Source organism: Rhinatrema bivittatum, chromosome 2, assembly GCF_901001135.1.
Source record: "Rhinatrema bivittatum chromosome 2, aRhiBiv1.1, whole genome shotgun sequence".
Classification (NCBI taxonomy): domain Eukaryota; kingdom Metazoa; phylum Chordata; class Amphibia; order Gymnophiona; family Rhinatrematidae; genus Rhinatrema; species Rhinatrema bivittatum.
This window is the reverse complement of record NC_042616.1, coordinates 736,996,485-737,009,929: the sequence shown is the minus strand read 5'-3', so window position 1 is coordinate 737,009,929 and position 13,445 is coordinate 736,996,485.

Genomic DNA, 13,445 nt, shown 5'->3' with positions numbered 1-13,445 from the left:
TCGAATATTCAAAAGTAAAGAGATTTAACATCATTTGAACCCAATGTTCAACATGTGGCACCGGTTCTCCTACCCAGTAAGAATCACTTTTTTCACTATTAAGCTTGCTTTCTATATAAAACCAGAAGCACCTCTAACTGCTGATAGGAATACACCCTTATTGTTGTTGAATAACCATATGCTTGGGTCACTGGTAAATCTGTTTCCAAAATAATACTGCAATGTTGTCGGACCTGTTCCCAAAAGTTTTTATGTTAGAGGAGGTCCAGAAGTAGTGAAAATAGGTACCTACCTCTTGCTTACATTTATTACAGATATTTGATGGAGTAAGGTGAGCTTGAAATAATTTATCTGGAGTGCAGAAGACTTGCCTTTCCCGATGTAGTACATTCCCCATAAGAAAGGCGATATCTGAGAAACAGTCCCTAAATTCAGGAAAAGGTAAACAAAACTCTGACCAGCTTTGCCATTTATAGAACAAATAAACGAGCCCGTCTCCACTAGGCAAAGCATGTAATGTTTTTGAGAAATGAACTATGGAGGACCTTTCTTTCCTTTTGCAAGAAACTATGGTTATTAGGGCATTGGCATTGGAAGCATCTGAAAGTTGAAAAGCTGCATAGTGTTCTTTAATAAAATGACATACTTGAAAATGAGCGAAAAAATCATTAGAAGATAAGGAGAATTGATGTTGCAAGTCTTGGAAACTACATAGTTTGCCAGTCTGTAATAGAAAAAGTTGATAAATAAAGATTTATTTTATTTATTTAAATTCTTTTAATATACCGATGCTCAAGACCAGGTCTTATCGTACCGGTTTACAGTAAACTAGGGGGAACCAGTTAACAGAGCAAATAAAACAAAAGTTACATTATAACAGGGAATGTAGAACTAGGCTGTTAGAGAAAAAATAAGTTAAACAAATTCTAACAAAGTAACAGCGCATTACAATAGTCTGTCTTTGAGAATAGTATGGCTTGAAGGACCGAACGGTAGTCATGAAAGTGAAGGAGAGGTCTAAGTTGTTTTAATACCTGTAGTTTGTAAAAGCCTTCTTTGGTGGTGTTGTTGATGAATTTTTTAAAATTCATTCTGGAATCTAGGAAGGCTCCAAGGTCTCTCACTTGATTTACTAGAGGTATGTTAGTATTGGTGGCTAGTATGTTGTTACTCACAACTAATCCTATCCCCACAAGTCAGAAACCTGGGAGTTATACTAGATAACCAAATGAATTACAGATCTTTCATCAATAACATCATAAAGGATGGATTTTTCAAACTACAAGTCTTAAAAAGATTGAGACCCTTCCTCCATCTTCAAGATTTCCGATCAGTTTTACAAGCAATCATTCTCAGTAAAATCGACTACTGCAACTCACTACTACTTGGCCTCCCTGCTAACTCCACAAATCCTCTACAGATGTTGCAGAACGCAACAGCAAGGATTCTAACCAAGAAAAACAAAAGAGACATATAACACCCATCTTGAAAAATCTACACCTGCTTCCTATCAAATTCAGAATACTTTTCAAAGCACTCTCATCAATCCACAAGGCTATACATAACATCGCCCCACTCGAGCTCAAGATCCCTCTTCAACCTCACACCTCATCCAGACCAGTGAGACAAGCATACAGAAACAACCTACAGGTCCCACCGATGAAAACAGCATTAAGTAAAAGAGCTTTCTCCACTGCCGGTCCCAAACTTTGGAACTCTCTCCCATCAGACCTCAGACTAGTGCAATACCCTATTGTATTTAAGAAAAGACTCAAGACCTGGTTATTCAACCAAGCATTCTCCTAACTTCAGCTTTTATGTGTATTCCAACCTATGATCCCTTTCATTGGTAACCCCCAGAGAGCAATATTAAAAAACCCAGCCTTATGCCCAACACCCGTTCTTAACTCCAGCCTACATTAGGCCCCATATCTTTTACTTTATGTTGTTAACCCCAATTATTTTTATCCAAGTTCAATATACCTGTTTATTGTAAGATATCCTCTTGTCATGGTTATTGTTTAGAATGTAAACCGACTTGATTAGTAATTCTGTTTACTGGAAAATCGGTATATAAAAGTGCTAAATAAATAAATAAATCATTAGGGGAAATGATTAGCAGTTCGGTCTTGGACGTATTGAGAACGAGGCAGAGACTTGTGAGAAGGAGATTGATGGTGTGAAGGCAGCTGTTCCAGTAGTTTAGCATGTCGGAGACGGGTTCCTTGATGGGGATTAGGATCTGCACGTCGTCCGCATAGATGAAGTATGTGAGGTTGAGGTTATCGAGGAGTTGGCATAGGGGGAGAAGATATATGTTGAATAGGGTCGGTGAGAGCGAGGAACCTTGGGGAACTCCTTGTTTGGCGGCTACAGGGTGCGACTCCTTGTTAGTTATTTTTACTTTGTAGTATCTGTCGCTTAGAAAGGATTTTAGCCAGAGGAGAGCAGTACCTGAGATACCTATTTCCATGAGACGGTCGATGAGGATTGTGTGGTTCACTGTGTCGAACACTGCCGAGATGTCTAGCAGAGCTAGAAGATATGATTGGCCTTTGTCTAGACCCAACAGAATGTTGTCAGTTAATGAGAGTAGGAGAGTTTCTGTATTTCTGCGTTTCCTGAAACCGAATTGCGATGGGTATAGGATGTCGTGGGATTCGAGGTAGTCTGTGAGTCTAGTGTTGACCAGTTTTTCCATTAGCTTGGCTAAGAAAGGTAAGTTAGCGATAGGGCGAAAATTTGTGGGATTAGATGGGTCCAGGTTGGGTTATTTTAGTAAAGGTTTCAGCGAGGCTGTTTTCAAGGTGTCTGGGACTGTTCCGTTTGTGAGTGAACAGTTTATAATGTCGGCCAAATGTTTGGCGATGATGTTAGGAATTGTAAGAAGGAGTTTGGTTGGAATTTGATCTATTGGGTGCGATGAGGGCTTCATTTTCTTGATTAGATTCTATTTCCAGGGATGATGTAGTATCTAAAGATTCTAGGGACCGTTTGTGTGTCGATGGGGCGTGGTTTTGGTCCGGTGGAGGCTGGGAGTTGTGACTGGGGTTGGGAATGGGGTTGGAGGATGTTAGCGGGATAAGTAGATTTTTTATTTTGTTGTCGAAGAAGACTGCCAGCTTGGTGGATTTGTTTTGTGCTTCTTCTTCTGGGATGATAGGAGGAATAGGGGTGGTGAGTGTGGCAACATATGAGTAGAGTGTTTTTGGGTCGTATATGAAGCCATGTATTTTTTTGGCGTAGAAGTCTCTTTTGGTACGAAGAATAGTGGTCCTATAGTAGCTCATAGTGGTTTTGTAGGAGGCCCGTGCAGTATTAGTGGGGTTCTTCCGCCATTGTTGCTCTTTATGTTGAAGGTTTTGTTTAAGTGTTCTTAATTCTTGTGAGAACCAAGGTTTTTTGTTAGTACAGGCAGGATTAATATTTTTGGATGTCAAAGGGCATATTTTATCAGCTGCTGCGTGGGTGATGGTTAACCAAGAGTTCATGGCGGAGTCCGCATTTGTGAGGTCCAGGTTAGTTAGTTCCTTGGTGAGCGTGTTGCTGAGGGTTTCCATGGAGCATGTTTTTCTAAATTGGATCAGCCCTTTATCCTTCCACCTATGGAACACTGATTCACCCATCCCTGGAATGAAGATCCCATTGTCAGTAAGATTTAAGAATGGTGAAAGCCTCATAGGATGCCGAACCAGCTTTCAGATACAGAACCAGGCAGCCCTGCATGATGTCAGCAGAATCTGCTACTGTAATATATCCAGAAGCCATTTGTTATTTATTTGTAATAAATGATTTAATGAAGGCAATTTATACCACTCAATTAAATACTCTGAGGGAGTGTAATAGGATGTCCCTAGGACCCATTATTTAAGATAGTGCAGTAAACATGAAAGATTGTAAAGACTCAAAATAGGACATCCGAGGCCTCACTCTTCTACCGGTTTCATGAGAGCTTTCATAGAGATTCTCACCCATTTCCCCTTCCATAAAAAGGTTCGTAGTAACCTTTCCACTTCCTTGCAATCTCTATTAGTAAGCCATAAGGGTGCCATTTGAAGGATATAAAGCCATTTCGAGGGGATCATCATTTTGACAAGTTGCAGCTTTCCTATTAGAGACAATGGGAGACCGTTCCAGAGTGACTAACAAGGACTTAGACATACTCTAAAGGAGAGGTGTGATATTTGCTGTGTAAAAAGCATTCCATTTCACTGGAATTTTAACACCTAAATATCTCATAGATTCAGTTACCCACTTTAGGGGAAATTTACCCCTCCATCCTGATCACACATTGCCGCTCACATTGCTTCAAATTTGTCCTGGTTGACTTTTAGCCCAGCAAACTTTCCAAACTGAAACTGTAAATCTAATAAGACTGCAAGGGATTCCTGTGGATGAGTAAAAAAGATCAACATGTCATCTGCAAAGACAGCTGTTTTAAAAACTAAGGGTGATAAGTGCTCAAGATTAATGGAACTGAACCCCTTTATATTTGGGATACAATCAATTTTCCTCTAAAGGGGATCTATAGAAAGAATATATAGTAAGGGGAATAGACCCCTCATTTTAAGTTTACCTCTTCCCAACTTACAGCCATTAGAAATAATAACAGAAATGGGATCCCTGAAAAGTAAAACAATATATTGCAAAATCGCCCCCCGAAACCCATATTTCCCCAGGACAGAGAAAAGATAGACCAGGAAACCCAATCAAAAGCTTTTTTGGAATCAAATCCTACAGCTAAGGCTGGGATTTGTTTACTCTGACCAAGCTTCATAGCAGTGAACAATATAATAATATACAGACCAGCTGCCCTCCCCTTCACAAAACCCACCTGATTTTTCAAGATCACAAAGGGCAGAACCTCATTTAATCTATTTGCTAAGACTTTAGCAAGGATTTTGAGGACACAATTAAGAATGGAAATTGGTCTGAACAAAGATGGTAGGAGAGGATCTTTCCCGGGTTTTCCAAGGACCGTGATATGGGCTTTGCTAAAATCTTTGGGGAAATTGTCTATCCGGAGGGCATTATTGTAAAAGTTGGTCAAAGGATCTAATATTTGCACTCTCAGAATCTTATAAAAATCATATGAAAACCAATCAGGGCCCAGGGATTTCCCTGCTTTACTAGAGTTGTTTACTTGAAGGACTTCATAGCATTGGACGGGCCTATTCAGATACTCAAGATGCACTGATGATAGTTGTAGCAGGGATATATCAGCAAAGAAAATATCTTCTCTTCTCTCTCCTACCTAGAGGTCATCCTTATAAAGAGTTTCATTAAAGGTTTGGAAAAACCTTACTAATCTCTGGGTTGGAATTAACTATATCACCCTGAGTCTTTCTCATACAATTGATAATTGTTTTAGTTCAGGCCACCTGGACCATGTTGGCAAGATACTTCCCTGCTTTGTTTCCAAATCTGAAAAAATTAAGTTCTCCAATTTGCAGGGATTTATGAGCCCTGTTATGTAACAGGACATTGAGATATTCTAAAACCGAGAGGTAGGCTACCCGACATTGCTGCATGGGCATATCAGAAAGTTCTTTCTTTGCCCTTTATAGGTGGTGCTCCAATTCCAGAATAGAAGTGTTCATACTTTTGTTTCTCCTAATCAAATAAGATGTGATCTCCCCCCCGAAGCACTGTTTTGCTCATTTCCCAGAAAAGCTGAGGGGTTTCTAAGTGTTGATGGTTATGAGTTTTGAATTCCTCCATTTTTCCTTCCAGTATTGTTGAAAATAAATAACATTCTTTAAATAACACAGAAATTTCCATATATGCCCCCCTGGTCTTTGGTGAGGAAAGAGCAAAGCAACATAGACCATTGAATGGTTACATATCTGCTTGTGAAACCTTTAAGAATATTTCTCGGAAAAGTAAGATAAAATCAAGTCATAAAAGGGTTGGATGGGCTTTTGCTATATGGGTATACCCCTTCTCTTCTGGATAGAGCATGTGCCATATATCTAAAAGGTCCAATGAGACTGCACAGAAGAGCTACCCCTTTTCCTTTTTGATTGCCTGGTGAAAGACTTGGTGGGAGTTTATCAAGCAATGGACCGTGATGGCAATTAAAATTCCCTGTCACATATACCTTGCCTTGTTGACATAATAGCAGAAGGTGGACTATATGGATGAAAAATTTATGAAAATAATTATTGGGCACATATAGATTACATATGGTAACTTCTTCCCCATTCCAGCATCCTATCAGGAAAATATATCTATCCTCTGGATCCTGAATCATCTTATGGACTATAAAATTGGCATTTTTGCTTACCCAATATTGCTACTCAATATGCTACACAAATGCTCACCCACTCTCTTTTTAATTTCTGGCTCTCCTGCTCTGTGAGATGAGTTTCTTGCAGGCAAGCAATCATGGCCTTATGCCACTGAAGTTGTTGAAGAACCTTCTTTCTCTTAATGGGAGAATCTAAACCATTAACATTCCAAGAGATAATTCTATTCATCCTTTCCCTCCTGGATAAGGTTCTCAGTCTCGCAATATGAATTTCCTTCTATATGTGGGGGTCCCAGCCTAACCCGATCCTCTTTACCCTGAAAATTATATCTACCACATGAGTTAAAAAAATGCTTATCCCTTTGTAGGGAACAGGTAGGATTCTTGCCACACTCCCAGCCAGGCAAGAATCCTACCTGTTTCCTTACAAAGATGAAAATACCTTTCACCAAAACGTTGCTATTCACTCAAAACTTGAGTGCACAAATAATTATAAATGCTACATTAAAAAACTGGCAGTTGTTCATATCATTAGAGTTTATATTAACAAAATCATATAGAAATTTGCAAGAGAGTTCCATACCCTCAGTCCTTAACCCCCACCTCCCTGTTCCCTCTCCTTGCCTTCCACCACCACCTTCTTTGTAGTCCCTTTGAAAAAGAAGGGCTTGAAGTCATGTGGGATTCATGGCCAGGTGCTGCGCTCACGTTAGTGTATAAACAGGAAGTAGCAAACTCAACACAAATGGTACATAAAATCTTTACAATCTTTAAACTATTCCAATGCTCTGAGACATAATTGAAAAGATAAACATTTGTAACTATTTTCTTGGCCATCCCTTCCCTCCCTTCATTCCTTCTCCATTAGTGCCTTGTTCCAAAATGGCAGTTCTTACTTTTGCTGTTAGCTAGGTCTGCATCATTCCAGATTTCAACTCCTTGCCTCAACATGCCACTAATTCCAGCTTCGGAGGAGTTGCCCAGGGCCAGGAGAAACCTGGTCTACTGTGATACTAGGTTTATAACATCATAAAGGGACTCCTACTACAAAGTCCCCTCCTGGCAACCAACCACGCTCCTCAGGCATATATCAAAAGTTTGTGGACAATTCAGTCTGGCCCTCCGGGTTCTGTTTTCAAAGAGGAAGGGGACTCACCCTTCATTCTTTCGCACCTACTCCGGACATAGGCTCTGAAGAATGCTTCAGAACAGTGACTGGTAGTGACCCTAATTAGACTTGTGGGCTTCAGTTTTCTGTTGCAAAGATCTCTCAGGAATGCCACAGTAAAATGAGGTGTTGGGATACAGAGCATATGATCATGTCTAGAGGAGCACGTGGGTGAACGGGATGGCCAAGCTCATTATGAGGCCTGTGCACCTGCATTCCCTTCAATAATCATAAGAATGCATTTTCAAACTAGTGGGGATAGTATAAAATTCCACCAGGATTCGCAATATGCCCCTGCATCAGGAGATAGTATCTATATAATCTGGTGCTGCAATGGAAGGGCCACCTACTACAACATGCCCTGGAGTGCCCAGCTCATGCCGCACCAAAAGAGAGCTAGAAAAGGCTAAAGCCCAACTTAGATAAGAAATAAAAGGATTCCAGGAGGTTTATAAAAATGACCCTTAAGAGCAGGTCTCTTCAATCTTAGCTTCCCCTTCAACCTCCACCTCGATCCTCAGGGTAAATCACTCACAAATTGGTGGACATCAGCCACTGTCTCAAAAACCTTAGTTTGGCCTTTGTACCATATCTTAAGTTTTGCTGGATATAAAAGTGCAAATTTAATTTGTTTCTTGAAGAGAATATCACAGGTCTGTGAGAAGCGTTGATGGAGAGAGGAGACCCAGGCACTCTGTGGCCTTTATAGGAGACCTCCGTTTTTTCCTGTAAGCTTACATGATTAGATGTTTATAAGCAAAGTTCATTATTTTAATAATAATGATTCAAGGCCTTGCCTCTGCTCCCGTGTGGACTCCAAGACGGTTGCGCCCATTCAATCACTAAATGTTGGGCCACTTCAAGCAGATTTAATTCTTCTGGCAACCAGTACTCTAGCATAACTTTTAGGTTCTAATCTTCAATCGATTCTGGGATCCCCAAAAAGTGAAGAATCGATCACCTTGAACAAGATCATCCAATTTTTCTGTTTGCTCGGTGATAAGGTTTTACAAAGATGCCATCTTAGCCATGGTCGCCGTTGCGTCATCCTCCAGCAGACAAATTCTGTCCTCTGCTTGGTAGAGCCTTGGATTTAATTCAATCAATGTGTTCTGGACATGTGTAAGTTGTAAAGAAATTCCCGTTAGCTTTTCATCTAAAGCTGCCAGGTCTACAGATTTTATTTCAGAGAATACTGTCCTGATGATCATCTCCTTCTGCAGAGGTTGACCCTGGTGCCATTCTAAGCTCAGTTCCTCATGGTTTCTCCTTCTCATTTCTATTGCTGTTAGATGCCATCCCCAGTGGAGATGTCTGTATATATCGAACTATGGATATAAGCTTTGTCCACTCCGATTAGTATTAGTTCATGGTTCCTGTGTAATATAACCAATTATTAATCATGAAATGAGCGCAGACCCAGAGCACAGAAAGACACATCCACCTTAGCTCACCACATCACATGACCTCCATGGATTTATATTTTGTGCACTGTTAGTCCTTTGGATTTCAATGATCAGTTAGAATGGTATTCTTTGATCTTAACATACAACCATTTTTTCTGTGTTTCCTTGTCCCATTTTTTTTGGTCATTAAATAATGCTGTGTTTCTTTTTTACATCATTTCCATTTTCTCCAACATATAAGCATTTTGTCTGTCAGACGCCATGCGGACCACTCTTTTTCTGTTAGCCCATCAGGGTTGGTGACATCTGAGACTTATCTATGAGAAACAGCATACTTCAAAAGTCTCCCCTTGAAGCAGACAGTTTTGAAACATGGCATCATGTCTGGGCTTTTTCTTGGACACAGGTTTGTTCATAACTGGATAAGCCAAGTACAATTATTTTTTTTTTAAGATTTCAATGGATTATTTTTTATTATAAAATACATTTTAACATTTGATCTCATGCAAAAGCAATATAAAAATAGAAACTTTCCTGTCACTCTGAAGTCTAACAGTCCCACAAACCTACATTGGAAACTTCATCAAATTGGCGTTTACATGTTTTTTTTGCAGTTATCAAAATTCAAGAAAGGCATGTATGCTCTAATAGATTCAGAGAGGTTAATATTCAAAACTGGCTGGTTAAGTAACTTAGGCCTGGATTTATCAAAATGTGGTAAATATTGCATTTGATGGGAAAAGGGGTGTGTTTCATGGCAATAGGGAGTTTATTGCAATAACTTCCTACATATATGAGAGAGAGAGAGAGAGAAAGAGAGCACCTAGCTGCAATGTAACACCCTAGATAGCTATTTATATCTCTATGGGAGGCCCACCTAGTAACTCGAGGTGAGGTTTAGGTAGTAGTGTAGGGGTTAGGGGCCACGTTGACATTCAATGTGAGACGTACGAACAGAACAGTGCTCTCTTGTGAACATTTGATGACCCTTGGAATGAGGAATCTCACCTAAAGATGAGATTTGTGCAATGTTCTCTCAACCTAGCTTGATGTTACCCAGGTAGAGCGTCCATCAAGCTAGGTTGAGAGAACATTGCACAAATCTCATCTTTGGGTGAGTTTCCTCACTCTGAGGGTCATCAAATGTTCATAAGAGAGCACTGTTCTGTTTGTACGTCTCACATTGAATGTCAAAGTAGCCCCTAACCCCTACACTAATACCTAAACCTCACCTCGAGTTACTAGGTGGGCTTCCCATAGAGCTATAAATACCTATCTAGGGTGATGCCATTATAGCCAGGTTCTCTCTCTCTCTTTCTCTCTCTGAAAAAACATTATCATGAGTGATCAAGCTATCACATGGCTTAATGATCCTGAAAACATTAAAAGCCATGCAATAGGGCTTCAATAAACCCCTTCCTCCTCTTTTTCAGATTTACATCACACCATACAATATGGTGCTATTGCATGCATTAAAAGCATTTTCTCATGTACTAAGCCCTTAACACATTTTGATAAATGAGGGGGTTAGCTGGTTAGAACCTATCCAGCATAAGTTATAGGGGTGTGCATTCGTATTGAACATAAATGTAAAACGCTACTTATTATTTTTTTTAACTTAAAAAAGTGATGAGACATAAACGATCGGATTTCCAACTTATTCAACATAGCTATGTTGAATAAGTTGAAAATCGCGATTGTTGATCCAAAATAAAAATTTAAACCCCTCACCCTCCTTAATCCCCCCCCCCCAAAGACTTACCACAACTCCCTGGAGATCCAGCGAGGAGTGAGAACGCCATTTCTGAAATTCTTTGCGAGGAGCACGTGACGTCGGCGCCACATCGGAGTGACGCGGCATCACGTGATTCCCCGCGGGTTCGTGCCGGAACGCTCGTTCGGCCCAAAAGGAACTTTTGGCCAGCTTGGGGGGGTCAGGAGGCCCCCCCAAGCTGGCCAAAAGTTCCTTTTGGGCCGAACGAGGGTGCCGGAGGGAACTCGCGGGGAATCACGTGACGCCGCGTCACTCTGACGTGGCGCCGACGTCACGTGATTCCCCGCGGGGTCGCTTCCGGGATCCTCGTTCGGCCCAAAAGGAACTTTTGGCCAGCTTGGGGGGGGCCTCCTGACACCCCCAAGCTGGCCAAAAGTTCCTTTTGGGCCGAACAAGGGTGCCGGAGGGAACTCGCGGGGAATCATGTGACGCCGCGTCACTCTGACGTGGCGCCGACGTCACGTGATTCCCCGCGGGGTCGCTTCTGGGATCCTCGTTCGGCCCAAAAGGAACTTTTGGCCAGCTTGGGGGTGTCAGGAGGCCCCCCCAAGCTGGCCAAAAGTTCATTTTGGGCCGAACAAGGATCCCGGAAGCGACCCCCGCGGGGAATCACATGACGCCGCGTCACTCCGACGTGACGCCGACGTCACGTGCTCCTTGCAAAGTTGGTCAGAAATGGCGTCCTGACCCCGCTGGACCACCAGGGAGTTGTGGTAAGTCTTTGGGGGGGGGGGATTAAGGAGGGTGAGGGGTTTAAATTTTTATTTGCACATATGGACATATACTCAACTCATTGAATTCTGTTTATGTCCATATTGACCGCAAATGGGACCCCCTTTGGACATATGGACATATGAACTTAAACTTTTGCTCTGCACATCCCTAATAAGTTATGATGTACATTCAGTGGCACAACTATACTGCTGAATATACACTTAAAACTGAGTGCTTAGTTATATAAATCTAATCAGCTAAGTTTTGACCTGCTCTATGGCACATCTAGCTTAGCTGTACAATTTATGTGGCTAAGTCTAAATATCAGCAGTTGGCCGCATAAGTTATTTGGTTAACCCACTCCTTCCCAATCTGCCCACTGCCTGCCCAACACTTATGTGCTAACCTTTTAGCCATATACGGGACCCATATGGCTAAGTGGGAGCCACTGAACATGGGCGCATATTCAGCAGCCACTATTTAACTGCATAAGTCCTGCTTATCCATCTAAATAGCATTGAACGTGCTTTGAATATTTACCTCTCTGTGCTTGCTTATCCCATTTCTTGAGATCACTTTCTGTTTTGCCCTCCACCATGCTGTTCTATTTATCCACCACCCTTTCTGTGATGAAATTCTTTCTAATGTTACTCCTGAGTCTATTCTCCATAAATATTATTGTTGTTTTATCTTTATGCTTCAACATACATTTTTACAATATGGCAGTATTATGTTTTTGTCTTCATTTTTATTCCTTTTTTTGATCTTATACTATTGCAACTGTGAAGCTGTTTTTTTTAAAAAGAAAAATCTTGCACATTTTAGACATTAATTTCTACTAATTAGACAGATGGGATTCTATGTTTACTATTTATACAGGCAGAGAGATTGGCTGTGCTGATAAATCCATTTGCATTCATGCCATGCATAATTTTTCTAAGCATCTCAGCAGTATGCATCTAGGATGTCACATATTTTAAATATCATTCTTTGTTCATTCTTGTACTGCTGCCAATAGTCCCATCATTTAAAAAGTATAAATCCTGGCAAAAAAGAACCCCAAAAAACTTGCTAAGTTATTAGAAATATAGAACATTTTCTATAACTATTGATTGAATCTATAAGCCAAAAAATATTCTGACTTCAGAATCAAGAATTGGCTTTAATGTAAGTAGTCCATTCATGTGTCATTACAAATAACATTTATCTTCAATAACTGGATCTTTTGACCAGATCTTGTTATGGATTAGAAGACCAAATCCATTTAATGTCAGAATCCTAATTGACTTGCTTTTCTGAAATGTTTATGTAGAGAGCCTTATTGGGTCTTTACTAAAAGGAATATACTGTGTAGGTAGAAGAAAAGTACCTTTAGTTGTAATACAGTTCCCCCCCGTGAGCTGCTGTGTTGGTTGTTCCTTACTACTATAAAAAGGAGAAACATCTAGAGAGAGTGTGGATTTTTGAGCTGACCTTTGAGGATACAGGTTTGAGTCTTGCCTGCTCCTCCTTTTGTTCCTTTTATTTAAAAATAAGGTCTGGGTCAGATAGAAGAAAAGGTAAATCATCTGTTTTGAGAGCAAATTTTGAAAGCAAGGTAACTCATCTAATGTTTTGGAGCAAATTTTGTCTACTCTTCTTTCACGTTTTGTTGCTTTTGGAAGACTAGATTTTTATATTTTATCCAGCAACTGAATTTCCAAAAGTCTAAGGAATGTATTCACTGTTAGGAAGAAAGGAGTTTTTCAGGAGTCTCTCACCCAGAGAGATCCAAAGACAGATCAAAGGTTAACCTGAAGAGTGAATTCTCATTCAGTCCTGAGAAGTGGAAAAAACATGGAGGAAAGGAGAACTATAACACCTAACCTGTGTTCACCACCACATATCATCAAGATATATTGGAGGAGTTGAATAAGGAGTCTTAATCAAAGTCTGACAAGTGGGATCATGTTGTAGGCCATCTAAATTTAGTGAAGAATCCTATTCCACCAACTTTGAGAGAGAGCTCAAAAACTACCCCTGCAAATCGAAAGGGATGTGGAAACAGGCAAGTAAAATTAAAACATCATTAAAGAGTCACAGATTCTATAAATCTGAATTATATAATGGACTTCATGGAACAAAGGTTTGTAT